The sequence below is a fragment of the Bombus flavifrons genome, chromosome 7 (genome assembly GCF_040668555.2).
Source record: "Bombus flavifrons isolate JBK064 chromosome 7, iyBomFlav1_principal, whole genome shotgun sequence".
NCBI classification, from domain to species: Eukaryota; Metazoa; Arthropoda; class Insecta; order Hymenoptera; family Apidae; genus Bombus; species Bombus flavifrons.
In genome coordinates this window covers 6108072-6125841 of record NC_138448.1, presented here as the reverse complement: position 1 = coordinate 6125841, position 17770 = coordinate 6108072, and the positions used below count along the sequence as shown (strand labels likewise).

The following is a 17770-nucleotide window of genomic DNA, read 5'->3' as shown; positions in this document are numbered from 1 at the left end:
CCATGCAAGTGAACAAACCTTTCGATCAAGGATTCCAAGAATCTGAACTAGCTTCGCGTTACGAGAAGAATTCCGTTTAACGAGAAAAGCAAAAGGGAGAGGGAAGAATCTTGAAGAAAAACGTAGAAGAAAAACTTGAGAAGAAATAAACCGAAAGAGAAGGATAGAAGAGGAAGAAGAAAGCGAGAGGATAGATCTGTCTTCCTTAGCTTCACGTGTTTCTTACCTTCCAAGCGACTATATAGAAAGAATAATTAGACGTGCTTTTTGCACTTCACAGCAGAACAATTTAAAACATTTTCAGTACACTGTCTATTAATCTTATATTTGATAAATTATCGATTCATCAAACTTTGCTTCTTAAGATAAAAGAGAAAAATCAACGACTCTTCATTTTTTTTCTCAAGATTCTTCTAATCTTTAAAAGGGTTTCTTCCTGTTAAACATTCTCATAAAATATCGACTTAAGTCATTCGTCAAACTATTGGAATCGCTGCGTCGACATTTTTCCAACGTTAATGGCCGAATTCTTCTATTCGTTTAATCTCCTTCAATCAAAACTCAAGATATAGTTATCTGTTATAATATGTTGACGATGATACATAAGTTCCATTTCTTTAGTTTATAAAAATGCTCTATAAAATATTTCCGCGAATTTGCATAAACATTCGCAAACTACTTACACGTATATCAGCCATTCTTTGCTTCGTCGTTTCGCATTGGAATACTCAAGCTCCGTATCGTTTTACAATGAAAACACTACATCATCTTACACGGAAAGATAAAAAAGACAATCAGCGTCCCAATTATAGTATCGTCTTCTGAAATTGCAACAGTATATCCATCAATTACATGCAACATTCAACCAACCATGATTAACCATGGCTTAAAGAACACGTCAGAGTCAGAATGTTGCAATCAATAATCACGACGTGAACTAATACCCCTTATCGTGACGATATAACGAAAGTTCCAAGGTTTTTAATACGCATGGTGGATAAGTCACGGCTAGTATGTCCGAGCACGAACAAAGTTAAGCAGTCAGGCGGTATAATATAACCAGGGCAAGCGGAGCAAATATTTGTTACGTTCGAATTTCTGTTTACCCTGAGAGTGCCGCTTGCAAAATAAGATAGGCACCAGTCCTGGCTACCGCGGGTTTCCCTTGAGCCAATCGACAACACGGAGGAGCTGTTTACCCTCATTGTAGGAATCCTGTCGATAAAAACGATTATATCCAGATACTAAGTAAGGCAATTCAGTTAAAACGCAAGTGTATCTTTTGAAAGTTAAATAAAAGATAAATTGAGGTTTACAAGATGGAGAATAGTTTGTAGGTCATAAATAAGCTACGGGTTTTTATGCAATAAAAGACAAATTGAGGTTTATAAGACGGAGGATAGTTTGTAGGTCATAAATAAGCTACGGATTTCTATGCATCTATATAATAAGAAATTTTGAATTGCAAAATTACACAGGATTCACGTGTATAAAGTACTTAATATATTAGATTGTCTCGAAGTTCCCTTCGTTTTATAAGGAAACAATAGATGCGCAACATTTTTTGTTTCACATTATTTTATTGAATTATGTTTCATCCATTTTATTCCATTGAAAGAAATGTGCGTTTGTTCTATTTGATGTTTCATGTTAATGGATCATACATAATTCAATAAAATAATAAGAAACAAAAAATGGCGCGCATCCATTATTTCCTTACGAAACGGAAGAAACTTTTGGGACAAGATAATAATATTCAGTGGATTAAATAAATTCCTACTTGGATTCCATTTGTTTAATTAGTCCTATAAGAGATACTGATTTATATAAAAATCCGCCGTGTAGTCATAAATATTGCGTTGGATGGAACTATTTGGAAAATTGCAGTGGTATACGAAAGGCTGGTTGGGAATTTTCGCTTTGAAATTATGAAAGCTTGGAAGAAAATTGGAAGCCAAGAAAAATCCCAATATCCTTCTCGAACGGTATTTCCAATTTTTCTAATTTATATCAATGTACAAACGTCACAGTAATTCTATACTCAACTAAGAAGTCTTTTCGCCAATACTTTAGCGATTCGCCTACAAAATTCTAAAATCCTAACGTTGTCGCTGCTTCGGAGAAATTCTCAAGATATTTCACTTAATTTTTAAAATAAAATTCCAAGCTCCTATTTTTACTTTTTACCCCGGCAATCCATTTAAAGTATGATACAAATTTCACAGCATCTCAGGATCCAAGCAAATTCCTCTCCCTATCGCTATACTTTAAAAGCTTTAAGAAACAGACTTACCGTAGCAACACGCAGCCGCGTGTCCAGGTTACTCTGTATAACCTGCCGGCCCATAAAGCGTGACATATTAACAACTCGACCTCGGTTCACGCCCATGGGGCAACCGTTTTCTTGCTTTTGTTTCGACAATTCCGCGTACCAACTTCAACCCTTTACTGTACGCCTTTACAGTCGCTACACAGAGGCTTGATCGGCTTCTTAACGATACGAGATATCGAATTCGCCTGAGTTTTTGCTGTCAGAAGCAAAGACGAATCGCGATAGAAGAAGGATCGTCTCGACACCCGTATAGGGCAAAAAGTTTTCTGATGAGAACAGCGAAGAGGAAGCTGGAGGTCTTATCGATGGGAGATTTCATGTTGGGGAACGTGAGCGTAATTTAATAGTGATTGCTTGGCTTTGGAATATGATAGTTTCTCTTTTGAATGGAATTTGTTTGAAACAACCCTATGTAAACTTAACTCGGTGATCTTCGATTTTTGCAGTGAAAACGTCGCAAAAATCACATCGGATCCTCGTTCTCCAGGCATTTTTCGGTCGAAATTTATACAACATTTTTTAGTCGGAAAATAATCAAATGCATACACAATATGTACGTACCAAGTAAATATTTAATGCTAATTTATCGATCTTTAAAACGAGTCTAAATATATTATACGTAATTAATTATGTAATATTTTTCAATAAATCTAAACATTAATACTACCGGGAAAATTAATATCAATCTTCGATCGATTTGATAATTCCAGCATTACGATTAACTTTATACAAATCTTAAAAAGATTTTATCCTCTTCTCTTTTCGCGTAATATCATTTTACTCTGTTCCATTAGTAGTCAAATTTTCTGTATATTACACGTAACGCGAGTAAGTCATTCGTTGAAGAAAATTCCACTCTCAAACATTCCAAACGTTTACTTAGCTACCTGTACTTTAGGAAAGAGTCTCTGAAAAGGAAGGCAGCTTTTGATCTGTTTCAGGACTCGTCAAACTTTCGAAGACGATAATTTTTCGCCACACACTCGTGTTCTGCCAAATGTCCAAACTGGACAAATTGTGAATATAAAGAATTAAATAAAAAAAAAGAAAAAAACACTCGTGCGATGTTTAACTGAATCGGATTTCGATTATCCGTTGAACGATTTTAGAGGAGTAAAATTTTCCCGATAAACAGCTAAATTATTCCATACTACCTTATATCTTGATCTTGCTTTTGACCATCATTTTCGACGCAATTATGTTTCCCTAACATTAAGGAATACCTTCGCATATTTCAATTTTACGATAAATCTCCTCTTACGGCGTTAAAAATCCTTCTTGTTCGCTAAAACGGGAACAAAATTGAAATATGAAAATTTGAAGACGGGTCCCTTCTTTCGACCATCCACGACCCGAGTTTTCTAACGCTAAAAGATATTTTCACAGTTCGTAGAAAATGTGACAAGATTGTTACCGCTACCTGTACGTGATGTGTCCCATTAATTTTATCTGAAACACCTGGAAACATAGGAAGAATTTTTTGCTCGTTAAAACGAAAGCGAGATTGAAATTAAGAAATTCTAGGATCGTGACAAAAATCTCAGTTAACGTGACTACGTGACCTATTGATGGACTAACCATTTGGAAATCGATGGTCTGCTCTCATCAGCACCACGTCGAGCCGAATGTTGCAGGTCAGAGTTCCTGTAACGACAGATCGTGTTCCATGGGGAAGGTGGAGCCACAAACGTGGGACAGCACAAACGATATTCTCTCTTTCTCTTCGAGACAAAAAGTACAAAAGTGTGTGCTTGCTGGCGTAGTTTACCTATGGACTCGACGCGGCAATAACGATGTTCGCCATATGGGCGACAGCCCGGGGGTCCACAGAGAGCTGCTCACCTTCCTCTCTTTCCTCTTCTCTCTCTTTGCTCACTGCTTAGGTGCCCCTTATGCGGGCCAGATTTTATGGGCTAGGTACGTATGCGCTGCTTGCAAAAGGGCCGCCGCTACCGCGAGTTCCCCTTAGGCGGAACGATTCTGCAAAAACGTGGCGGCGTCGCGAGATCGCACGCGTGACTCATCGATAAATTCGACCTAGAGTGGCACAGCCAGTTCCCACGAGGAAATCTCGCTCTCCCACCTATACCACGTGCCTCCTCCTCGGGGTAACCATTCTGCCCCCGTTTAAACGACGATTGGACCAAGGAATAGGAAATTGCTCGAGGAATCGTGTTTTTAGTTAGAGATCAAGTGAATAATATGAAAAAGAATAATAATAAAATAAACGTAGAAAAGTTGCGTGAGCGGTGACAGTAACAGTTTAGGAAAATTTTAAAATTGTTTTCGTGTAAAAAGTAGACCTATGATCTATGGTGATTCTTCCTTGTGGTTTTTTCTTGTATTTATTTGTAAAATTTCGTTCGCGTATCTCTTACGTTATTATTTCGCTAGCTAATTCTCGATGAGGTGGAAAGAAAAACGAAACGAAACTCGGAAACACTCTAAGCTTTCTGTATTAAAGAATTAATATCGTTGAAACGCATTTCCCCGTACGTAGGTAATCATCAGCCACCGTTGATTTATCGTCGGCGTTTCATCGATACTTCGTCGACATATCAAAATTATCCAGGTCGCGCGCTGTTAGCTCGGACGTAGACACGCGGAACCCGTTTCACGCGTGTTAATTCCGTTTTATCGGAGCCATCACGTTGACGTTTCGAAATTTCGTTTTAACAGGCAAACAAATTGGGTCGTCTGTACTTCGCTGTCCATTCACACATTCTTATACGCTCGCAAACTCGAAAATTCCATTAATAAAAAAAAAAAAAAAGGAGAAACCGAAAAAGTAAAAACGAACAAAAAGAAAAAACGTGTCTCGTTGGAAGCTTATAAATGAAAAGAAACTCAGTTCCATTCACTGAGAATTTAAAAGATAGATAAAAGAACAGGAACAATAAAAAATTCCAAGATAAAGTAATTTAATCATAATGATACCAGTGGAGAGTTAGAAATTGAGAAAATAAAATCGACGAAATGATGGCGTGTTGGAAATCAGTGTGTCGAGGGTAGAGATTTTACAGTAGTTTAAAGGTGCTCGAAACGCCGGTAATTGGAAGGGCGCGTAAACGAGGTGCGAAGTGACCATAAATCTGTCCATTAGCCTCGTTACAATGGACACATCGGCCGTGTTTTATCGCGTTCGACGAAAGCCCCTTGTCGCAAAATAGATTTTTCGTCGATACGTGACGAATCGTGGCTACGCGTATCGCGATAAACCTGGATTTCCTCGTGACGCGCTGCTCTATCGCTGTTCCTCCGGTAATTTTATCGTATTTCCTCCCACATGTGGCATCTATCGATACGTCCTGCAACGCCACCGGCCGAATCATGGAACCATGGAACTCATGCAACATCGATACTGCCTCTAATTCAATCATTTATATACACAGACTCGCTGTTCATTATCGTGATTAATATTATTTCCTTTGTACCGTTGTATGTCTGCTGAATCGGCTGCGCAGCTTTAATTCATTTAATATTCCGCTAGTAGTATTACAATAGTCTGTTAATATTATTTCAATACTGCAAATACGAATAGGTTCAACGGATTTGATGCTAAATCCGCGTTGCGTTTAAGTTCTACATCTGATTAAATATAACATATTTAATACTAAATTTACGTGCTGGTTAAATGGTATTTTTAATCGATTTAGTAAAACAAAGTTTAATAAAATTGGAAAAACAATTTCTTAGACGTTTATAACAAAATTTGACAGATCGAAAGACTTTTCTTTTTTTTCTTCTTGCTCCTTATATCCCTTTTCTTCGTAGTTTTATCGAACGAGAATTTGCGTGAAAATTGCAATTCTGTGTCAGAAAGGCGCAGTGTCATTGGCGCATTTAACATCTTTACGTCGACTAACTCGAAAATGTAATATCGCAAGAAACCAAGATAACTCGATGTCTGTTTTACTTTTACTGTTATTCTTCCGTTGCTCTTATGCCTTTTAATGCCCTGTACTTTTGTATTTCGATAAACGTAGAAGCTCATAGTTTCGTAAATCGATAATTTTATCCGAAACGTCTTGTGCAGATCTTCTGGTACAAGTTCCATTCGCGACGTGAAATGGCACGTGCTCAGGTGCGCGACGCGCAGCCCACGTTTCGCGTAATGAAATACGACCGCGTGCATGTGCATTCGCAGGCAGACTACTGTTTACAGAAATAATTTATGCTCGCACTCACGTCCAAGAGATAGATATTTGACAGATATTTCACAGGGCCGTGGTTGTATCTCAGCGAACGTTCCGATTTTTCGATCCGCCGCGTTTGTCAAATCAGCCGTGATAATAAATTGAATTATCTCTCCTATTCATCGGCAACATGCGTCCAAATAAACCATTCTTTCGACAACCAAAATTAATAGTTCTGGAACTGGTAAACGCGTACAAGAGTTTCTCTTACAATTGTTAACGAGCCACAATTGTTTACAATTTATAATCTTCGACTGTCGAGAAATCACAAGACAAATAATATCACCCGTCTATCTGACGTAAAAACGTATTTTACAAATACTTTTACCGTGTAAAGCGATAGACGTGTCTTTTCATGGCCGAAAGACACTCAAACTTTCGATATTCATCAACGACAACCTAAACTCACCTCCTCGTCTACAGTGGTACGAATATTTAAAACACATAGCTTCGTTCTGTAAATTTCAATTTTATAGATCGTTCGCCTGTCGCCATAGAATACTATAAATAAGAATATCTGAGAAAAGAGAAAAGACATAAAATACAAAAAAAAAATGTGAAGAATTCCAATATTCACAAACTAGCCGGCTCCTGCATGCAAAAACGTTCCGTTGCATTTTTCAATTGCGCCATAAAATCAGCAATCCGTCGAGTCGAGCGTGGCATCGAATCGGCAAACAAAAGGTTAAAGGGATTGCGGTTACGTGTTCTGGGAAGGTGCGCGCTGCAAAATGCAGCCGCGGTGTCGATGGATATTGGATATGGACGATGGGGTGGCTACGCATCGTGCACGAGCTACGGGGTAGCAAAGCTAAGCCAGTAATGCAATAACTTGAATAGATGGCTATGCAGGCGGAAAGAACATAACCTATCCCTCCCTATCCCATACTCCTCCTGATTCACCCTGCCCCCTCCTCCACCTACCCCCAAACATCCATTTTGGTTCTTCCTCTATCCTTCATCCCCCTACGTGGTGCTTCTCTATTCCCTAAACACGTAGGTACATACGAATCGGCGCACGTAGAGCTTGGACTGTGCCAGGAGGGTGAATCCGACTGGGGTGGTTTCAACCCTGCCTCCAAAGTACCCTGAATACAGTCGGTTACGTTAAAAGGCTTTTAATATGCGCGCTCGTTCACCTATTCGGTATCGAGCTGAATCGAAATGGTCCTTTTCTCTTCTTTCTTTTAATTACCAGCCACTTTTGTCACGAGCTTGATGATCGATGAAATTGGATTTGAAGGCTTTTACAGCGATCACGATCAGGATCTTCCTTTCGGTTTTATACGAACCGTTCGTTTGCCATTGATCGATTGACTCTGCGAAACAGGAAGCAGAAGTTAAGTAAAATTTGTAAATGTCGGATTAATCGTTTTGGTCTGTGAATGGATTATATGGTTTGTTACGTGGATGGATTTTCGGTGTTGTCTTTTCTGTTTCTTAATTTCGTGATTTTCTAGACTCGTGATCAAATCGTATATCAATTTGTTTTTTCTTTCGGTGGTCACGGCTACGATTTTTCTTCCCGTTTCACAACGTTTGTGTAAACGAGTAGATTTGCTCGCGTGTATTTATATCTTGGAGAGATCAGAAACTCCCCTATTGCGTGTAATAGTAGAACGAAGATCGTAGAATTATACGAGTGGAGATTGAATTACTGTAGCGATTGTAATTTCTAATTACTTTAACTTCTAAGATCGTAGAATCGAACGATAAGTGAAATTCTTGCGGTGGCTGGCGACTGCGTATTTCCTTTTCTCACGTGCCGCGACAGACAGAACGGAAATTGTAGAACGAGCCGATAAGTTGAAGTTAAATTCTTGCGGCGGTTGCAATCTAACTTGACCATTTCGATGTCTCATATATTTTACCATCCCACGTACGTTCTAGGCAATTTTCCGTATTTTCAAATTCCCCAGAAACGCGAAATATAGAAACCCGAAGTATAGTCTACGAATTAAATGGACCACGATCCACAACCAAAATACCACCGAGCGAACGAAAGAAACTTCATTGACGAGAGATTAAAACAGAAGAGAAGAAGGAAACCACGAAGGATAAAATCCGATAATCAATGATCACGGTACAGGCAAAAGTCATATTCCGACACACATTCGACCGTTTACGGTCACGTGAAATCGAAGGCGAGTCGAATGAACGAAGGAAAAAGGGGGATGGTTGGCGACGTGACTGGGGGGTTACATGGCCCAACGAGAGGGTGAAACTCGCATACAATCGTATACACGTGTATACGTATATACAGGAGACAGGCAGACAAACTGGGCATGCTCAGACGCACATATTACGGCGCACGTCAGTATTTAAACACGCTTGATGGGAAGGTGGTGCACGAGGGTGAAATCGGGATCCCATTGTGCTCAGGTGTGAGGCGTGTGCTCGCAAGAGGGGGAGGGTGGACAGAGAAGACTATGCACGAGCAAGAGAAAAGGAATATCTGTGTGAGAAAGAGAAGGAGAGAAAATGGGGAGAAGGGTAGATTTGCACACGCGGCACGAGCCGCTTCAACAAAGGGATGGAACAGATTGGAAGCCATTCATTCATTCGGTTGCCCTGTATTTTTTCCCCGTGTTTGACTGAGAGAGCATCGTCGACCACCCTCCTGCCGCTTTTCCTCTCCCCCTTTGCTTACCCTCTCTGTCGCGTTCTCTTCGCCTACAGGTACGCTCAATTACTATTCCTTTCCCTTTCTTTCCCTTTCTTTCTTTCGCTTTGTCCCTTTTCTTTAACCCTTTAAGACTCGAATCACGTTACAATAGTTCTTTCTGCTGTAAGTTTTAGGATAAATACTTGTGCAGATTGTTTAAAGAATATATATTCCAGTAAGGAATATTGCTAGCAATCGTTAAATGCATATGTAATTTGGTTCTATTGTAGAAGATATCAAATTTGAATAATTTACATTATTTTTGTTTCCACTGTTTATTTTGCCTATTGATACGTTCAAATATGAAGTTAATTAATACGAGGTTAAAGCATTCACCGAGAAGAGCAAAAGTCGTCTAATTAAAAATTTGTGGTCGCCAAGCGTCGTGCAAAAATTTCGAAAGATTCGGCTTAAGATTCTGTTTACCTGGAAAGTTCATTCGCCGAAAATGCTTCCGAAAGGAAGAAAACGTTTTTTATACTCGTAACATTAATTTTCGATGAATAAGAAAACTGGCAGAACGTTAAAATCGTAGTAAAATTACAGCGTAAAATCGACGTAGCTGGGATCTAAGCGTATTACGATTGGCGACGCTATTTTAATATAAATTTCACAAAAAGGATAGAGTTGGAATTACGAAGATGATGGATGTGATTTGCAAATAGATTTTTCAGATAAATCACGTGGTAGAATTTGTGGAGAGTGAAATTTTGAGTTGAAAGTCAATGAGGTGTTTGAGAACGAGGATCTGCAAGATGGACCTCTGGCAAGAGAAGATGGGATGCGATTTAGGAGGATCGTTGGTAAATGTTTGATATATGGGATGGTTATACATCTCATGGATTTTGCGAAAAAATATGGAATTTCGAAAGAAGAATTCTTTTATACTTATATAGATACTCTTTTCTTAATCAAAACTATTTTGTTTCAAATAAAATGAATCTTCTGCTTGAATAAAAATTATACAAGTAAATGAGATATTTAACAGAGAGACATTCCATTTCAACAAACTTTTTTCTTACTTTCAGCAATGTTATAAGAAATTTCATAATATATTATAAAAATCATCGAGTTTTTGAATTTACTTCGACGTACGAATTACTTCGCTACTCGAATCTCATTTACGAGTTACTTTAAATAAACTCTTCGTAGTTACAGTTTCGTAAAACTGGAACGAGAATAATCGAGTGAAGTTATTCACTCTGATTCGCGAAATAATGGATTTCCGCAATACCATTCGCGCACGACGATAAATACGCACGACAATGAGTCCTGTGCAAGTCGTCGGTCGCGGTGGATTCGGACTCACCATTGGCTCGTGTTTGACCTCACGAAAATCAATATCTGTCGGCAAACTTAAGTGCGTTCGAGGGGGCTGTACCTTTTGATATTTTGTATCCACAGCGAATAAACCAACTCCTCGAACGTTCATATACGTTCCTCGATTACTAATGCACGCTTTTCATCGAAGAGTCATCGATTGATTTATCAGTCTACCTCATCTTCGTTCTGTCGAAGAATTTTTGAAGGAGAAGGCCGAGAAAAGTCACGGACAATGTGGAAAAAATATTGGTAGAACTTTATCAGCATCGTACGAGCGTGTATTAAATAAGAAAATTTTGTATTTTCACATTTCTTCGGAATATTACGATATTCGATTTTTTAACTTTATTAAGTATCGGAGTCTTCTATTCTGCCTTCGAATATTTATTAAATATCGAGAGAGATTAAGGAATTTGTTGCTTTTACATTTATTAACAACATTAAAATATTCAAATTTTCTACCTTATTGCGTATTGGTATTCTAAAAGGTAAAATTTGTTATTGTAGAAGGGAGGATTATATTGGAAGAATATAGGAAGAATTTTACAAAGAACGTACAGACGATAAATTACTTAAAAATTCTTCATATTTTCACGTTTCTTTGAAGTATTACACCGTTCAAGTTTTTTAATTTGATAATCCCTTTACCGATCAAGATTACAAGAACGTATAAAGATTGAGATAAAAACGCAATCGTTAATTACGTTCGGCTACGCGGATAAATTAGGATCTTGACGAGAAGAGATCTGAAAGCATCTTTATGCTCGTAAATGCGATAAAAACGGAACGTGGACGTAAGATCGAGTTGCCCGGGTAAAATAAGAGAACTGATGAAAGGATGTTGTGGCCGGCGAAGGAAATCAAGTAAAAAACGATAGTGCTATCGGTAAACCGAAACTCCACTAAGGTGAGACCACTCGCATAAATAAAAATTATAATAATAATAAAAGTGCACGATCGATGTTCATGCAATTTTATACTTTTACAAACATCATTAAACAAATGGAATTTAATAGAAATTTCTTTGATCCGTAAAATATCGTAACAAATATTCCACTATAAATGCTTCATATATTTCTGCATATTACATTTTGTAATATTAAATTTTTTTAAAAATATACAAACATCCGCGCTCTATCAACGATATATAAAATTCGCATGGTAGCGGACGTGTTAACGAAAGAGAACACTATTTATCGTGGGAGACGTGTATCTTCCGGTTTCCTTTTCTCAGAGATCGTTCAAGGTACGAGGAATGGTTGGTTGGCCGCTGATTGAACGCGTCAATTCACGTTAAAAGTAGAGAATGGCCTTAGAAGAATTAACCGGCGACAGTCTCCGATAGAATCCTTCTTTATCGCGGATCTAAATTCGGCCTCTTGTCGTGACTCACAATTCCCTGGATTGAAATATGTGGGTCCACGTGGTACCTGATCAAAGGTTGCACGCGCTGCTTACTTCTCACAGAGCCACCTTCAGCCGTAGGTAGAACACACGTATCGTTCTTTAACGAGCATGCGGGTTCAACGTTGGAAATTCCGCTCGATTTAACCGTAATTGTTTAATTAAAGATCCTCCTCGCCGGAGACGCTTGCAACGGTTAATTGCTGACGCGAACCGCGCGCCGCTACTTCCACCGCGTTCGAACCACAAAAATTCATCAGATACCAGTTCTCGTTTAAACCTAATAAATTTGACAATAGGAACTATCGTTGGTTTGTTGAAACGAGAAATATGATTGTCATGGGGCTTTTGTTTCGGATCTAGAAAGTTCTAGAATTTTTATTTACATTATAGATGACGAGGTATTTAACGCGTTTCAAGTTATATTCTTCGATTTTTCTAAGGAAAAAACTTCTTTTAATTTGACCCCATGTTAGTGGAAATCGTTTGGAATTAAATATGTATTTTGTTACTGAAAAATTCGTGTAAATATGTTGTTCGTGCTATTTGTTAGTGGCTGCGTTGATTCACAATTTTTGACGGTGGATGATGTCACTTGCAAGAACACCGAACAGGGATAATAACTTTATTCCAGCAGAAGCTCGAAACGCGTGTAAATTACAGCGAAACGCGTAGCAGAGGAAGATCGTAACGATGTTCTCAATTAATGAAACTTGCTATGGTACACGAATACACGGTACCTACGTAGTGTGAAAATACTGAGAATCTGTTGCTGGTAGATTCGAATGATTTTTCCAAAACATAAGAATACAAACTTATTCTACTCCCGGTATACTTCACAATTTTTTCAAAGAATCTTTATAAATATACAAAGATACGTTCGAATCGACTTTTTCCAAAATACAGGAAGATTTTCTTCCCGATACGGTTTATACTTTTTCATAGAAACTATAGATATAGAACGATATATTTGGGGAAGTTTTAACGACTTTTTCTAGAATCTATGGATAAAAGCTTGTTCTGCCATTCGTATCATATCTTCTATTTCCTTCTATTCTATTTCTTCTATTCGTATCATATCTTCTTTTGTCACCGATAGTTCTAGCGTTAAAAGTGAACGAACACGCTCATTATACGGTTTTATCGAAGGAAATTCGTACCCTGCCGTGCGAAATCGTCTCGAACGAGCGATCCGGATCCGCTCGGACTGGCAATCGGTCGTACGGGGGTGAAAATCGTGGCACGTGACCCGCGGGTACTCGCTCACAGGGGGAAGCTGGCCCTGCACCACCGGCCCTCTTCTTTTCGAGTTACCTTTACTGCGTTTACTATTCTCCATTGTACATGACTACCATACGGGACCGTGCAAAGGAGGCTGCGAGAGAAATCGCGTGAGTCATCCGTGCCGAGCCGTTTCCATTGGCGTAGAACAATCCCGCAATACCTTCGTTGAAGTATCAACGAGATGTTCCTACATACAGTGAGATACACTGGCTCGCGAAAGTATTTTCGCACACTTGTCGTACGAAGCTTTTACGCGCACATCGTTCGTGTCAAACGAAACGTCTTGAAATTTTCATTAGCGCCGTAACGAGACACGATTATTGCGATTACATTGGTAAAATTTCAGACCAATCTAATAACGCATGTAGAAGATACAAAATATTAATTACAAGCATATATATAGTAACAAAATTAATATGCGGTATAAATAGAGATGATTTCTTAAAATATCGCGAGTCATTCGTACACATAATAAATAATTAACTGTTTGGTGATCTGTATGAAGTGCACGCTTGCAGTAAATATCTTTATCTCGTTTGCAATAAATAACTTCTATATATGCTTTCAGATTCATTTCCAATTCTATCGGTATAATCACGATAGACGATCATGATGAGTCTCATAATGGTGTTAATTTGTAGCACACACGATATACGGTTGCTTATAAATTTATCATTACATTGTTCATAATTTAATTAACAATTAAAATAAAAAGCTTACACCGAAAATACTTTGAAACGGTGGTATTTCTCACTTCCAATACATCGATTCGATATTCCAGCAATTCCCAAATCCGCCTAAAAATAAAAGATGTAAGAAGAACCTTATCGATAAAGTTTAGAGACAAACTATCCTCCTATCAAACTCTCAAAACGATATCGTTACTTTCGTACACTTTCTCACATCCCATCCAAAACATGCACAGGAAAGATTCCTTGCTCCAACGACGCTATCTGCGAAAGTAGTCTGCGACAAAAAAAAAAAAAAAAGAAAAAAGAAATGAAAAACGAAAAAGAAAGAAGTCTTTTATGAGATCCATTTTCTAGAAGGTCGATGGAATGTCGTGTCGCCGTTGGTACGCCGCTTCACGACGGTAAGAATTGTATTTCATTTTAAATGGCCGTTTCATCGCGCAGCTTCCTCGATATTACGACTCGCGGAGAATACCCGACGTTCTAGTAACGATTTCCTTTGTTCCATCGCGAGATAAAACGACCCTTGGTCACCGTTCACCATTCTTCGTGCGACCGTAACGCGATCGTTAAGGAACCAGCTTCGTTCACTTGGTTTACACGTTAAATCAAATTATGTAATTCGTCGCTACTGGTACCGATCATAGCAGATATGCGGGCGCTCTATACGAATTTTAGTAGTCCCATCATCGAGCGTGACTTTTAAATACAGTGGGGAAATTCTTTTTATACATGTATCTTTTTACGTATAGAAATTTCCTTGCGTAACGACCATTGTGGGAAAGCATAGGTGAAAACGATCCTTTCTCCTCCTTTCAATGGAATAATCATTGCGTGTGATTTTTCTAGACAATGGTAGGATCTCTTCTTTTACACGCGTCCTTCTATTCTAATATACAAATTTTCTTTATACAACGATTTTTGCGTAGATGAAGGATTTTTCTTCTTAATGAAATAATCGCAAAAGATGAAACTTTTGTTCATTTGTTACTAAAGCATATAAAAATTTCACTATTTTCATCTGAAAAGGGAAATACATTGCGTCTCACGACTATAAAATCTATCAAATAATTGTCAATTTGAGTAAAATGGTAAAAACAATAATTTTTTTCTTATTTCGTAACTACAGAACCAACCTGACAGAATATTTTGTTTCATATATTGTTTTCTGATCATGTCCTGCCTATAAGAAACTACAATTTTAGGATGGTATTATATTCACGGGACGCGGCGTATAATATGTATACATATCCATGTGGAAGGGAAAAGTTTGATGAAAATCCTCGGTTACCTACGTCACTGTACCCCAAGACTCGATGCATCAGTCCAGCTTGCATCTGTATGTATTTAAGCTGGGGGGAGCCCCTATGTGACATCATCCCCCTCCATACGTGCGGCCGATTCGTTTCGCTGGCTGACTTCTGTCGCCTAACTCGAAAACACCCCTGGACCCTGCCACCTCCCTTTACCTTTAATCTTTATCAATCCATCCAGCCGAGCCAGAATCGAACCAAGGAACGGACGGCGCCGCGCATTATTCACGCCCGATAGCTCCTCAACCCTCCGCTCGTCCTTCGAGCTTTACCTTCCACCACCGACGCCACCCCTTTTTCTCACCCCCTCTCTCAACCTAAATACTTTTCGCAGAGTTCACCAACGACTCACTTTAACGACTCGATTCGCGATACTTGTCACGATCGGCTCCACTAGGCGATTTTGTTTTTGAAGATTTCGTATTCGACAGAATCTGCAATAGGATTGACAGGGTTGATTAAAGGGAAGGACTTAGTGGAATTGAGAGTTGGGAAATCTCTTTTGCGCAGGGTAATTGTATCGCGTGTATCGATTGTACCGGTAATTATGAAAGTGATGTAACTGCATGATGTAACAATTTTTGTAAAGTAGTGAAAATTGAATCTTTAGATAGATCTGGTAGTTGTGTCATTAAACAGAATTTGGCTCAAGCGTCAAATGCGAAACTTTAAATATCTCGGAACGAAAAATATAAATGTGATTTAATTGTCTTAACACTTTCATAATCGTCAGCACAATTATCGATTATTAGATTTCGGAATTTTTATCGGGGATTTAAAAGCACGAGGATATGCATAATATGGAAAAATATATGAGTAATAGCGCGTTACTCGAAAGTAATAATATAAATATTCGCAATTTATTAATTGTTAAAAGTAAAATTGTAAAAAGGAGGAAACAAATAAACTGTTTATTTGATACAGTTGTGTATCTTTCATAATACACATGTCACACAGTATAGTATAATAATAGAGAATTTTTAACAAATTTGTGAATTATTCTTTAGCACAATAACAATATTTCTATAGTTTTGTCAATTATTTGTTATTGTACCCTTAAGAATTGTTTAATATAACAATGCAACATTTTTCAAAAGTTTGCGAATTACTTTATAGTAGCAGTATTTCTTCATAGTTTTATTAATTATTTACCGTTGATATCTTAAGCATTTGATATTTAAAAAAACAATCCCTAATTAATTTTTGTAGATATCCAAGTATGTTCTATCGTAAAAATTATATTAATATAATTATATAGAAAGAAAATAGTTAAATCAATAATATTGCTACCTTTAAATATTTTGCAATTCCCCTTTAAAAAATATATAATGTTCAATGAATATTTATCATAAAATATACCATATGTTTTATTAAATATACTCCATTCTTCGAATCGAATGACATATTTGTTTGATTTTTATACATTACCATAATGAAATACCTGTTCGTTTAGAGGAAATACTATCCCAGTTTAGAACCGAAATAGGCGTACAGGTAGGTGGAGTCTTGTGTACAGGGGCAACCAATAATCGCCACACCTACCAGTCATCGTTCTCTTCCGTTACTTTTACCTGAAATAGGAACAGGTAGGTTACGAAAGACAAAATAATGATCTACAAGATATACATACACAGATCTAATAATACCATTACATATATCGTACACTAATCCTCAATACATTCTAACTTGTCTGAAACTTACAATGTATCGAATAAAAAAAAACGTATTGACGATTGAAAACTAATTTATTATTCTGTTGAATTATTTATCTTTATATTATGAAATATTTGTAACAAATAAAAATTATAATAAATTGTACATTCTTTTTAAACAGGTTATCTGTATACTATATATATAATTTAAACTTACATTAAATTTTTATTATCTCTATCAATGTTGATGCTGTTTATAAATAAACGAAGCGTATAACACAATTTCTCTACATAATTCAAAATTCTTATTGTTCGAAGCAATAAGTGGAAAAAGAAGAAATAAGTGAACAGATAGTGGAAATAGATAAGTTTCATTAAATACAGCTTATTTGCACAAAGATGTAAATATTAACTTCAATAATTTACTAAATAATCTATATGTATTATAGGGATGTATAATAAATATAAACTAGGTATATAACATTAGTGCTATTTCAATAATTAAACTTCATTGATGCTTACTTTCACTATCTGCCCACTTAATTTTATCCCCGATTACATATTATCATACTTGTTATTATAATATCATAGAATACTCTGTTATCTTCTTTATTCTTCTCGTCGTTCCCGCCAGAGACCTTCGAGAATTTCTATTTAAACTTATAAAAAATCCAATTTCCGGTTATTGCTTTGTTTTACGCAGTCGTTCCGCGATTACGCGTTCCAAAAGACATCCACATCGCGTCTCATTTATGCCACCTTTTTCCTTTAACCAATGGAAGCCGAATCGGAGTTCGACCAATCAGAAACACGATCAGCGGTAAACATTTCTAGAACTTACTTGGAAACTACCAGTAGGAAAACTTTTGCAAATTTTATCATGGATCTCGTTCAATTTTGCATATTCAC

At 37.4% G+C, this 17770-nt stretch overlaps 1 long non-coding RNA gene across 5 annotated transcripts; it reads right to left on the bottom strand.

The window, feature by feature from the left end:
- Positions 1 to 1404: 1404 nt before the first annotated feature.
- LOC138181406 (uncharacterized) lies at positions 1405 to 17692 on the bottom strand. 5 transcript variants are annotated; one of them, XR_011173508.1, is made up of 3 exons: positions 17384 to 17692; positions 16651 to 16780; positions 1405 to 1440 (listed from the first exon to the last, which is right to left on the bottom strand). It is a non-coding gene; the product is annotated as an uncharacterized LOC138181406 (long non-coding RNA). The 5 variants fall into 5 exon arrangements; XR_011173509.1 differs by having other exon boundaries at positions 16638 to 16780; positions 17433 to 17691; XR_011173505.1 differs by having other exon boundaries at positions 17433 to 17685.
- Between the last annotated feature and the right edge of the window lie 78 nt (positions 17693 to 17770).